Genomic DNA, 13,765 nt, shown 5'->3' with positions numbered 1-13,765 from the left:
GGTGCTGGGGGATTGAACCGCGGTCCCTGTGCTTTCCTGAGCTTGTTCTAAGTAGGTGCTTTAGACCACTGAGCCATCTCACCAGCCCCCAGGGAATTATTTTTAAAGAGCACTGTTTCTCAAACTTCGCTAACCATAAAACTATCTGGGTGCTTTTTTTAGAATTCTATAATTTAGCCTCATTTTCAAATCAACTCTGACTTAATTTGGAGTGAATCCTCGGTACTACCTAAACCCAAAACTTAAATCAATACTTTTTCTTTTTTCTTCAATTGGTCCCTTATTGCTTCATTAAAATATCACAAATTAGTTTCATAATCCAAGGTCTCGTTTCTGTAACTAGACAACTCTTAGATCTTATTTACCATCCTCCTGAACTATTCTTTTTTTCAGAAACAAAGACAAGGCCCGGGGCCTGCCAGATCCCAAATAGACCCAGAGCGCAGGTCCGGCATGTGAATGAGAGTACCGGGGCGCCAGATCCTGAATAGACCCAGAGCGCAGTCCCAGTGTGTGAGTGAGACCACCTGGGGCCACCAGATCCTTATTTGACCCAGACTGCAGGCCCAGCATGGAACCCTTCAGCAAAACTCCCTGCAAAAAGTCTAGAGGCAAGACTCACCCAGCTGATTCAGGAGCAGAACATCTTGCCAGAGTAACACAAAGGGTTCAACTCCAACGGCTGCAGCTGGAAGAAGTGGAGCACAGCAACTAGATCCAAGCAACACTCACCTGGAGGAATCTGAACTTTGTAGATCTGGAACTGGTGCTAAGGTAATAACTCTATCTAAGCTCTACACCAAAGGTCAGAAGACAATGGTATATAAAATGACAAAGAGAAGAAACAAAATGCAGTCTCAGGCCCCGAGTCCACCCAGTACAAATGCAGAAGACACTAGCATAGAGGAAAATGGAAATCCCACACCTGAAATCTCTGAAATAACAGTGTTGGAAGTAAAGAAACAACTGCAGAAAGGTATAGAAGAAATCAGATCAGAAATAATTTCAGAACTAAAAAATGTAGTGATAACTACAATCAAAGAAGTACTTAGTGCTTCTAAAGAATAGACTGATAAAAAAAATAGAGCAAAATATAAAAATGATGGAAGCCCTGAATAAGCAATATAGGAAAGAAATAGAATGTATGAAACAGATTCAAAGTGATATACAGGAAATTAAAACCTTAATCACAAGCTGGAAAACCATTTGAGTGAAAGTGAAAATAGACTTTCTGACCTGAAAGACACCATTGCAGCTAGTGAAAAAGTAAGAAAAGATCTCTTAAAAACAACTAGGATGCAGGAAAAAATAATTCAGTACCTGCAAAACGATGCAAAGATGAACAATGTGAGACTAATAGGCATCAATGAGAAGGAAGGAGTCAATACACATGATATTAAAAGAATATGGGCTGAAGTAACAGCAGAAAACGTCCCAAATATGGGGCAACAATCTGACATTCAGAGAACCAAAGCATATAGAATTCCAAATAACATCAACCCAATGAAAACCACAACCAGACATATAATAATCAGGATCCCAGAAATTCAGCATAGGAACAGTATACTAAAAATCACTAAAGAAAAGAAACATATCACATTTAAAGGACAATCCATCAAAATAACGGCAGATTTCTCTTCACAAACCATCATGTCAAGAAGAGCATGGAGCAAAGTACTTCAAGTCTTGCAAGAAAACAAATTCCAACCCAGACTGATGTACCCTGCAAAACTCTCTTTCAAGTATAGTGGAGAAGTGAAATACTTCCATGATAAAGAACAACTAAAGAATTTCATGATGACAAAGCCAAGCCTACACAGACTACTAAATGATGTCCTAGAGAGGGAGCAAATTGATCACAGCCCCATAAATGAGAATGGAAAGAACCCACCAAATAGGGCAAACAAACACAGGAGAATAAGAGGTATACAATAGCAATCTTTCAGTTATTCTTCTGTGTACAGCAGCAAAATATCTCCATCAGCACACTCTACAAATGGACTTCTCTTCCACCCTATGGGTCATGACTGGGTCTACAGGGTGGATTTCAAAGAAACAGCTGTAGCTCAGTCTCACAAGTGACACCTGCCCACCAGTAACTGTCACGGTCATTATGCATGTCCACAATACACTAGAACTTTGTATGATATTTTATCCTCAAACTGTTAGAAGTGCTGGTCATTTATTTGCCATTACAGTATTTATCTTATGTTTTACTCTTGGTACTTCTTTACTATCATGAAAACTTTCTTAGTTCAATTGTTTTGAAACATTTAATTTTTAATTAATTAGTATTTAATTTTCTGAATATTGCTTAATCTTAATTTTTGTTCTAAAATTTATACTATATCTTTGACTTATAATTTATTTAAAAGACATCATATGATATCTTATCCTAGTATTAGAAACTTTAAAAAGTATATTTCCGTTTTCTGTTGACTTCATATTACTTCTTCCCTGTCTTTTATACACGCATACACACATATGTATATCAAAAAAATACATGCATAACCCAACATAAGATTGACACTGTTTCATAGAAATCTTCAATAACCTTTAAATAAGGGTTCATCTAATATATTTTATATAGTCCTGCATAACTATCACATTGAAAGCTCTTTATTGCTCATCCAGGAGCATACTGCAACTTCTTTTGCCTTTTGAATTATGCTCTTTGTTATTTCCTATATGCTATGTCTGGAGGTATTACAATATTTCAAGTTTGTATAACCAGAAAATTTTACTTTTAGTTTTCAAAGGTATATTTGCTAAGTATAAAATTCAAAGAGGACAGATCTTTTTTTTCTCTTTCAGTCCTTTAATTAGTCTAGTTTCCTACACACTTGGTCCTTTTTTTTCTTTCTAACATGGAATAAGATGCTATTTAATTTTGTTCCTCCAGGGTGCCTGCCCCTTAGCTCAGTTCTTTAAGTGGCTGCTTCAACAAAGCAGTCAGGCTCAGGTTGCTGTGGTTTGATCTCCACAACTCAAGTCAGCCAAACCTGCCCTGAAGGCATTCAGAGAAAAAAAAAAATTTGTTCTTCCATAGCTAGTATTTTTTATGTATATGCTTTAATGATTTTTTTCTCTATAATAAGTTTTGGACAATTTCATTTTTGTGTATCTTGGTATGATTTTATTTAAATTTCTTGTGCAAAAGGTTCATTTTTCTTGGAAATGCTGTATTTCTGCATTTCTAAGTTGAACTAAATTCAGAAATTTAAAAAAAAAAAAAAAAGAAACAAAGACAACATCCAAAATTTTTCTAATAACCTTGGGGTCATGTTTTGTTTTATTAGCGGCTGGGGAGATGGTTCAGTGGAATAAGCACTTCTCTGGCAAGCACAAGGGACTGAGTTCAATCCCTGGTTCCGCAAAAAACAAAAAATAAGCGCTTCCCTGTTTTGTTCTGTTTTGTTGTCGTTGTTGTCCTGTGCTGGAAATTGAACATAGGGCCTCTTTTTTTTTTTTTCTTTCTTTGTTTGTTTGTTTGTTTTTTTGAGACAGGATCTCACTACGCAGTTCAGGCTGGCCTTGAGCTCACTTTGTAACCCAGACTGGTCTCAAATGATCCCAACGATCCTCTTGCCTCAGCCACCAAGTGCTGGGATAGCAGGTATGCACAACCACACCCATCAGGGCCTCTTGAATACTAAGGCAAATACTCTACTAGTAAGCTATAACCCTAACTCTGATATTGTTGTTTCTAATTATGTGGCTTGCTAAATCAAAGCACATGCATTTGAAACAAGTTGAACATTGTTTCCTGCAAGGATTAACTCATCTTTCTGGGCTTGGGACTGAACTGGCAACACTTAGTTTTATCCAAATCCTATGAATACATTTTTCATCCAAGAAATTTCAGATTTCAGTATGAGATTCATTGTCCTAGAAGAGGAAGTGATCACACACACCTCCTATTGTATTAGAAGACAAATTTAACACTCTTGATCATGTTCTATACAAGAAGAGTAGCTAATTCCTTTCTGTTCCTCTAATATTTGCCAACTAGTGCCTCTCCTTTTTCTTTCCAAGGAGAGACTGACTTCTACTGATGTGACTGAAATACTTCCTTAAGTTTCCTATGGTGTCCCTTACAGTAACTGTGCATTCCTTTAGAGTAATGTCAACAATTTCTGTAATATCTAGAGTCTGATTACTAGAATAGTCTTCATTCTCACAGTAGATATAACAAGACTCATAATTCTTTTCTGTAAAATCAAATTTTGAAGCACAATTTATATTCAACAAAATTTACCATACAAAGCATATGGTTTGATGAGTTTTGATGAATATAATCATGTAATCACATCATGGTACACAACACAAAGTTTCTTTGAGGCATTTCCCCTCTATTCTAGCAGTCACTAATCTGCTTTCTGTCATGATAGCTTTGGGCCATCCAGAATTTAACACACATAGAATTTATGTAGCATTTTGTATCTGGCTTCTAATGCCTTTGAGATTCATCCATGTTGCTGGTCTTCAGTTCCTTTTATTGCTGAACAGTATTCCACTGTATGAATACACAGTTTTTTTTTTAATTTTTTTGTATTTAGGACAGGGTCTACAGGGTCTCACTACATAGATCAGACTCATAGTGATCCTCCTGTTTACAGCCTCCCAAGTGCTGGGATTACAGGTGCGAGCCACCACGCCCAGTCTCAATCAGGGTTGGAATTCCCGGCCCCTGCATCTGCCGAGCTATTTGGTAGGCCCTTGAATACACAATCACCAACTTGATAGGAATTTGGGTTGTTTGAAGTTTAGGACTATATGAGTAAAGCTACTGCTAGATATAGTCAAGCACCAGTCTTTACATGAATGTTTTCATTTCTCTCAGGAAAACACGTATGGAAAAAAAGAAAACTTATGAGTAGAATTGCTAATTTATTTATTTTTCTTTAGAAATTGTTTTATTTTTCATTAGCCTCATGCCCATTTTGCTTAAGCATCGGCAGAACAGCTCAAGACCACTCGGTGGTGGTTCCTACCCACTCAGTGGCCTGCACGGTGGGGGCTGCAGACCGATTCATTTTCTATAGCCGGCTGAGCACCCCAGTCTTCAGTAGGGAACTGCTCAATGGGCACATAGGGCACCTGCACGCCCTCACACCAGTCTGCAACCTCAGGCTGAGCAACAATGAACTCCAGAGCTGGTGCAGTCCATTCACCCTAAAATTCCTCCTTGGTCACAGCCTTTCAGCAGCGGCCTGGTCTTCCTTTTCAATCTCTTCAGGATCCCAGTAGAAGCAGAGATCAGGCATGACTTCCCATGGGTATTCACGGGAGATAGTGCCACACATGAGCAGCACTTCTGGGTCCAGCATCCACCACATCAGACCCACTGAGTGAGTTCCCTTATTGTTGCACGAGATGGCAATGTCTACGTAGCGCAGAGGAGAATCTGTGCTACTCAGAGTAATGGTTGGCAGACTGACGTAAAATGCCTCTGTTAGGGGCTGGTGGTCAGCCCTGGGGTCAGTAACTACCAGAAGATGTGGCTCTTGGAAGGCTGCCTGGATCTGGTTAGTGAAGGTTCCAGGAGTAAAGTGGCCAGTGACAGGAGTAGCTCCAGTGGCAGCAGCAAACTCCAGCACAGCCTGCTGGTCAGTGTTCCTAGAGGATATGACACTGATGTCAGCAGGGTTTTCAATGGCCACTATGGCTCAAGGTGCCAGGAGGAGCTTTTCCCAAGTATGCTTCAGATTTATGATGTAGATTCCATCACTTTTCCTTTTATAGATATACTGCTTCATCTGGAAATCCACGTTGGTGCCACCTAAGTCGGTTCCTGCAGCAAGGAACTTGAGGACATCCTCCTTTATTTGCAGGACATCCAGGGCTCCAGACACTGTGAAGGTTCCCTTTAAGTTACGATGGGAATCAAGAACAATGCTACATAGAACCCTCCCTCGGCAGTATGGAAAGCAGAATTGCTAAATTTTATAGTTAAGAATATGATTAACTTTATAATAAATTATTTTCTCAAGTAGCTATACTATTTTGTATTCTTACCAGTAACATATGAGAGTTCTAGTTGCTCCACATCTTTGTCAGTACTTGGTATTGTCAGTCTTTTTACTTTCAACCAATTTGGTAGGTATGTGGTATAGGTACTTTCCTTTGGTTTCAATTTGTATTTGTCTAAGGACTAAATGATAACCAGACAACTGGGATTTTGTGTGTGTGTGTGTGTGTTGTGTTGTGTTTTCTGTTTTCATCTTTGCTTTTTAAACCTGTGTCCTGTGTTACCCACGCTAGCCTCAAGCTTCTAGACTCAAACAATCCTCTTAACCTCAGCCTCTAGAGGAGTTGAAACTGCTTACATAAACACATTGCCCGACCCAGAGAATTCTGTGCTTGTTATTATTCTTCTTCCCCCACCTTTTTTTTTAAGTGCTAGAAATCTTCTATACAAGAGCTTTACCTCTGAGTTACATACTAAGCCCCTCAGACAGCTGTTTTTAAGACAAGACCACTAAGAAAGAGGTTATTCTAACTTTTATGTCAATAATCTTTTTTAGTTTTTATTTTTATTTTCTTTTGAGATAAGGTCTCACTATACAGTTCAAGCTAGCTTTGAGCTTACTAGGTACCCCAGACTGGTCAACTCACTGCCATCTCCCTGCCTGAGCCTCCCAAATTCTGGGATTATAGCCATGTGCCACCATGGCCAGAAACAATCTAGTTTTTATGAAGGTAACAACATTGGGGTGCTCACCTGTCCTGAGCACTACACTTATCACATCACTATAGAGAACAAAGCAAATGACCAACAACTACATAAACATAAAACTTTCAAAAACAGGTTTCAGAAACTATTAGTATCAAATACCTAGCTGATTCCATGGTTTGTGTCTAATTATCCCCCAAAGCCTCATGCAGTCATGAGGTGGAGTTCTAGAGTTTGCAATTAACTGATGATCCACTGGAATTATGGGTGTGAGTGCTGCTGGGATTATGGGTATAAATGCTGCTGTGATTATGGGTGTGAGTACTGCACCTAGCCTGTGGCAGATAGCCTGAATGAAACAAAAGGGAGATAGACTTGCTCTCTGCTGCCATTGTTGCTGTTATTCATCCCTTTTGCTCTTGCTGTTCTGTTGCCATGAACTGCTGCCCTTTGCCATGTGCCAGTCTGTCTTGGAGCCAACTGAGTATGGACTGAAACCTCCAGTAACCATGAGATAATTAAACTTTTCCTTCCTTCATTTTGAGAAGAGTAACCAATATAGTTGATAATCTCTCACTGACAAATAGATGGCAACTTCAAATAGTACCTAAGCTTAGGTTGTGATGTCCAATCTAAGAGGAAAGTATCAAATATTTTAGAAATACTTCCAATAAAAAAATTATTTATCGGACTGTACACAAAATCAGAGACTTACTGTTAATTCAATAAATAATCAAGAACTATTTAGTACATTTCAAGGACATTTTTCTTTTAACTATTTAATTTTTAAAAAAAAAAATCAGAAACAATTACAAATTAAGCCACAAAAATGTCTGTATGCCTCCTAATCGCGTCAAATATAAATCATTTATGAAAGATGCTCATACTGCCCACATTCAATATAAAAGGGTTATATGACAATAATAAACACATGAGTACAATTTATCTGAGCACTATTTAGAGAAAATCATATTATCTAACTTAAAGGAGAAAACAGTTATATTGAAAACTAAAAATTAATCAGTGGCTATATATTACTATGAAAAGTATATAGAATAATTTAGCATATGATCACATAATGTAAAAGCTAATATTAAAATGAGTGTGGCTGCCTTAGCTGATAACTAATGCCCTGCTTTTTCATAGCCATTGCTGAAACAAGAGAAACAAATGGCTTATTTCCTAAGGCTAAATTTTCAGTTTTTTCATTTTAAAATTTAGACTTTATTTTCATATTTCAATATTAATTTTTATGTCACCAATTGTATGAAAGTTATAAACCATACATTTTTTATTTTATATAAAACAAAGAATAAAAGATTCTCAAAAATATTAATTTTTTAAAATTCCTACAGACAACTCTTAAAATCCATTATCTTTTTTTTGAACTCAGGTCCTTGCGCTTGCCAGGGAAGCGCTTATTCTACTGAGCTATCTCCCCAGCCCCAAAACCCATTATCTTTAGTTTATCCATTACCTTTAAAATCCTAACCTCAATCCTCAAGAAGGTTATTTTTACAAGAATTAGCATATATTTCTTCTTATATTTGAATAAACTGATAATCCACCACTTCCTATAAAACAGATGGTCAACCAAGAAGATATACACATGCTGTAACACTCATACTACATAATGCTTTCAGCATATTATACACAGAAGTCTGGAGTTTTCTCCATATCTTTCACTGTCATACCCCCAAAAACTCAGCCTTGTCTTCCCACTCTCTTCAGTTGTTTTATCTTTTAGAGGGTTCTCACTATTTTATATAGGCTGATCTTAAATTCCTGAGCTGATCTTCTCACCTCAGCCTGCCAAGCACTAGAACTACAGGCACATGAACTAATACCGAGGCCCTTCAGTTGTACAACACCAAGAAGTCCATGATTAGTACTCACTCATTCAGCACTTACTGAGCATTAAGATACATATAATATGTTAGGGTAGAGAGGAAAAAAGATATTTCATTGCTTTAAAAAGCAAAAATGATTTAAAACTTAATAAATTCATACTCTAAAAAGTCTTACCACTTAACTCTTAAAGGAATACAACTACCTTCTATAATTAAGTATTCTTACACTGAAAAGTGTGTGTGTGTGTTTATTTTCCTGGTGATTGAACATAGGGCCATTTACTTGCTAGGCAAGCAGTCTACCACTAAGTTACACCCCAGCCCTTGTAATAAGACATCTTACAGTCGGGGAGGTAGCTCAGTAGAATAAGCATCTGCCTGGCAAGCTCAGGGTCCTGAGTTCAATCTCCGGTACTGGGGGGGGGGAATATATATATATATATATATATATATATCTTAAATACAAGTTAGTTAATTTTTCCCCATATGAAGTTTTACTATGAGATCATATCTATTCAACTTTACATAGAACAGTATAGAGCATTTGAGATGTCAATTTCCTTTCGTTTCACCAAAATAATATAGATGAAAACAAATTACACATAAAAATCAACAACCAGGGACCGCATATTATGGTTTAGTGCTTACCTAGCACTATGAGGCCCTGGGTTTGTTTCCAAATACTGAAGAAATCAACAATTGTTACCCTTCTTACTGCTGCTGTACTTCACAAAAGTTAAAATACAAAAAATTTTCACAGGTATGTTTATTGCTAATATATAACTACACATAATTATGGGCTGACTACTTGATGTTTAAGTTATGGATAACCTCCTGAAACAGACCTCTTTTTACTATAAGTGTTAACTTGTAATTTTACCTCTTTCAAGTAAGGTAGTACTTAACACTGTGGTGCTAATCTTGAAAACTATCCAAGAACAAATTATGTGCTTATTTGAAAATGTGTAAACCAAAAATAAAGAGGATTAGCTGGAGATATCTAAATCTATTGAAATTTTCTGAACATTTAGTTAAGTTATACCAGTTACAGCAGGTCATTGTATGACTTAATCCAATTTTTTAATAACCCAATTTTTAAAAAGCTAAATATCTAATAAATAGAATATTTTTGTGTTTAAGAGGCAAAAATTGGGGACTGGCAAGATAGCTCTGTGGCATAAGTGCTTGCCTGGCAAGCGCAAGGTCCTGAGTTCGATCCCTGGTATTAAAAAAAAAAAAAAAGGCAAAAATTAAATTGTTACTTCTTTTCCTTTAAACAATTCTAGTTTCCCTGAGAAGTTGCACACTTTTTTTAAGTTTTATCAAACATGGAAAAATTAAAATATGGTAAGTAGAAAAAAAGTCAAATATTAAAACTATTAGTCAGTTATAGACCCATTCTCATGCCATCTGCAGACACCTAAATGTTTTACCAATATACTATTATTTTCATGAGTTCTAAAACAGGATAAAAATGTAATTGCTTAAATATCTAAACTATTATCTTCATAATAGTGATTGATCAGACTGTAAGTCTATTGATACAGCTTCCACAGACAGATATCCATGAAAATATTACTTTGTAATTCTTCCCTCTTAAAAGAAACAATACTGGGGCTGGTGAGATGGCTCAGTGGTCTAAAGCACCTACTTAGAACAAGCTAAATTAAGCAAAGCAAAGCACAGGGACCGCGGTTCAATCCCCCAGCACCACATGCCAGCCAGCCCCGCCCCCTGGTGGGCTGAGCTGGCCACACACACACAAAATAAATAAATAAATAAATAAAATAAAATAAACAATACTTCCTATTTGCTCCTGTTATGTAAAAGAAATGTATACTTTGAGCATAACAAATCTATAGTTCTCACCTTTGTTAACATCAAAGTGGGAAGTTTTTTAGTTTTTTGAAAGAAGCTGGTAAACTACACAGGCTAACCTCAACTTGAAATCCTCCTGCTTCAACCAACTGAATAGGGGAGGTTGCAAGAATGTTTTAAGTACTGGAAGTACTAAAGTACTGATTCAAAATCTGTCCCTTGACCTCCCAATACTGATTCAACATGGAAAATAATCAGAAATTACAAAATTTAGTTTACCTATACTTTATAAAAAGCTGGGGAGGGGGTTGCTTTTATACTCCTTCAAAACTTTTATGTTGGGTCCCCAGTTCCGCCAAAAAAAACCACACACACACACACAAACACATACATAAAATAGCAGAGATAGACATACTGCCAGTTTCTCTTAGCTCACTGAAAAGAAAGGTTTGTGCTAATATTTCTAGGACAATATCTCATGCTTATATCTTGTACCCTGAGTGAGTACTGTAAAGATAACAATATGCAATGTATAAATTATTGTAACTCTATTATCTTGTTTTGAAACTCTGATTTTTTCTTTTTATAATAAAGTTTAAAAACTTTATGTTGTGATTTTTTTTAATTAAAATTGCTTATGAATCTTTTCTTTAAAAGAAATACCCAAACTTTCCTTCCTTTCTACAGCATCAGCCTTTAGGAACTTTACTATCCTGAGTTATAATATAACATACCTGAGAAACAAAGAGAAAATATGTAGAATTATTTATTTGAGGCTTTTTTTGAGACAGGGTCTCACTATTCAGTTTGGGCTGGCCTTGAACTAGCTATGTATCCCAGGCTGGCATGAACCCAGAACAATCCTCCTGCCTCAGCCTCTCAAGAGCTGGGATTACAGGCACACACCACAATGTCCAGCTAGAATTGTTAATTACCACCACTTAGTAATAAAACTGAATCAAAATTGAGGTTATCAACTGAAGAACATGATTACTACCCAGCTACATGAGATAACTTCTTCACTCATTCCTCAGTACTACTTTTATAAAACCCATCTTATATAGTAAATCCCATACAACTTCAAGTTTAGAAGATGAAGAGTCTCTAGTTTTACTTATTATCACATGATTTGTGTCAAAATACAGAATGTAAAACGATACAGAATGGAATATTCTTATCTTGCACACTTACTACTATAAATTAAATGTCATAAAAATAAAGATTACACAGCTCATGGGTTCTCAAATACCATTACCTAAAAATAAGCAATTCAGACTCCTAAACCGGGTGTGGTCAGGCTCACATGTGTAATCCCAGCACATGGAAGGCTGAAACAGGAGACTCACCTTCAGTTCAAGGCCACCCTGGACTACACAGTGAGTTCAAGACCAGCCTGTACTACATAAAGAGACTCTGTCTCCAAAACAATTTTTTTGTTATACTCCTATTTTCATCTGTGAAATCCAAAGTGAAACAGAAAATGTTGGTATGTGTTTTTCTTAGGGTCCCTGAAGCTATAAAGAACCCACCATAACCACAGCAACTATCATATTATTAAAAAAAAAAAACTAATTTAAATGTGGTCTGAATCACCCATAAATCTGATTTCATTTTGAACTTGACATTTTAATCACTTTTAAAAATGCTTCCCTAAGACTGTGGATTTAGCTTAGTGGTATAGCACCTGCCTGGCAAGTGCAAGGTCATGAGTTTGATTCCTAGTACCAATAAATAAATCAAACAAGCAAACAAGCAAGCTTCTCTCTCACTTGCCCCTTCAAGTTCAAAAATCCTTTCAAATCCACCTATTGCAATAAAGTAGACACTTAAATTTATCGTTTTCACTTTAAAATATTTTAAACAAGAATCTTAAAAGGTAATTGATCTAAACTCTTAGCAAGATTAAGGTGTATATACTAATACATTCATTTTGTTTTTAATAGTAAAGCTGTACACCTTAATTATCTGTTTATTCAGTTCATTCTTTGTAAAACATATACAAACCCACAAATGATTAACTACTTTCAAATAAGCAAAACTTTCTCAATCCAATGTCACTGTATTCTGGCACAGAATAAATTTACATTTCATATTTATAAAACAAAGTGGTGTGCTATTGTTTGAATATGAAACACAAGCTTCATTGATTCTCAATAACCAAAAGCATATTGCTCTACAAAACAGGGCAATGTACTAATCTTCAAAGGAAAAGAATTTCAAATATGATTTACCTGGGGAGAAGAGAACTAGATGTTTGGGGTTTGTGTATGTGTACCTGCACTTGTGAAACAACCTCTTCCCAACTGTTCAAAAATCAGTATGTTCTTCAATAAATGTAAGTATACACTAGGTAATAAATGCGTAAAGATAACGTGTATTCCAGGACATAACAATCCAAATAGAAAAAAATGTTCTAATTTTTCACGTAGCAAGTCAATGTTAAACAATGTCATTTTTTTCTCTTTCTCCCAAACCATTCCACAAATTAGATACACCGTATTTACTTGCTTAATAATATTAACAAACTGACTAGAAGCTCCAGAGCAAGAGGAAAAGAAAAAGAAACCATTTTCCATTTTCACAGAAACAAAAATAAAATAAAACAAAAGAGAATCTGAGGACTTGTTAAATGAGAAGCATTTGAAAAAACCCAACGTGACCAGCTTTTGATTTACCCCAGCCTGACAAGGAAGACAAACCCCACCCCCACTCCAGATTGTGTGGGTTTTTTTCCTTGGGTGGGGGTGTAGAGAAGAGAAGCTGTCACATTTCCATCTTCGGTTATTGTTAGTCCGCAGCCTAGATTCCCAGGCATCACTGGTCCAGAGGGAAAAAATTGTACAGCAGACAATTAAAATTGTCTGAAACGCACAGTATTATGTTTTTGCTGCTGCTTTTCTTCCCCCATGTTAAAGTTAATTACACCCAGATTCAATCTGCCAGGACTACAGATTGGCTGACAGCCTGTCCCTCAAACAGTCCAAGGCTTGCTCCAGATTGACTTAACAATTCTCTCCTCTTAAAACTTAAATTACAAACATGCATTTCCGAAATTTTTAGATCGAAAAAGGCACATCTTCCCATCCTGTTTGCCTTTGAAGTGAGAAACAGAATGAAGAGTAAAAGGCGAGAGACCTATTTATTTGCTCTTGGAGACAAAAAGAAACGGGGATAGAAAGTCAGTGGAGTAAAGAGCGGCTGTAGACCTGAACAGAAATGTTGAGAAAAGTTTTTTTACGTGACTTGTTTGTTCTCTCGCAGGATTACTGGAGTTGGGCAGAAAGCCGCGGTCTCCACTCGGTTAGATCAGGGGAGGCACCTGCAGAAGGGAGGTCAGGGACCGAAGAGGGGCCGGACCAGCACCTACCGACTTGCAGCACGTTCTCTACGGAGCCGCTGTCCAGCAGACGGATGCCCCGGC

The 13,765-nt window shown here is 36.8% G+C and overlaps 1 protein-coding gene across 1 annotated transcript in view; it reads right to left on the bottom strand.

Annotated features, from left to right (window-relative positions):
- Zswim5 (zinc finger SWIM-type containing 5) overlaps positions 1 to 13,759 on the bottom strand; it is a 210,553-nt gene extending 196,794 nt beyond the window's left edge. The window contains exon 1 of the mRNA XM_023724191.1: positions 13,712 to 13,759. The gene's annotated coding sequence lies outside the window, so the exon portion shown is untranslated. The remainder of the gene's footprint in view (positions 1 to 13,711) is intronic.
- Positions 13,760 to 13,765: the final 6 nt, after the last annotated feature.

Source organism: Octodon degus, unplaced genomic scaffold (assembly GCF_000260255.1).
Source record: "Octodon degus isolate 3935 unplaced genomic scaffold, OctDeg1.0 scaffold00107, whole genome shotgun sequence".
NCBI classification, from domain to species: Eukaryota; Metazoa; Chordata; class Mammalia; order Rodentia; family Octodontidae; genus Octodon; species Octodon degus.
This window is presented reverse-complemented; position numbering and strand designations above follow the sequence as displayed.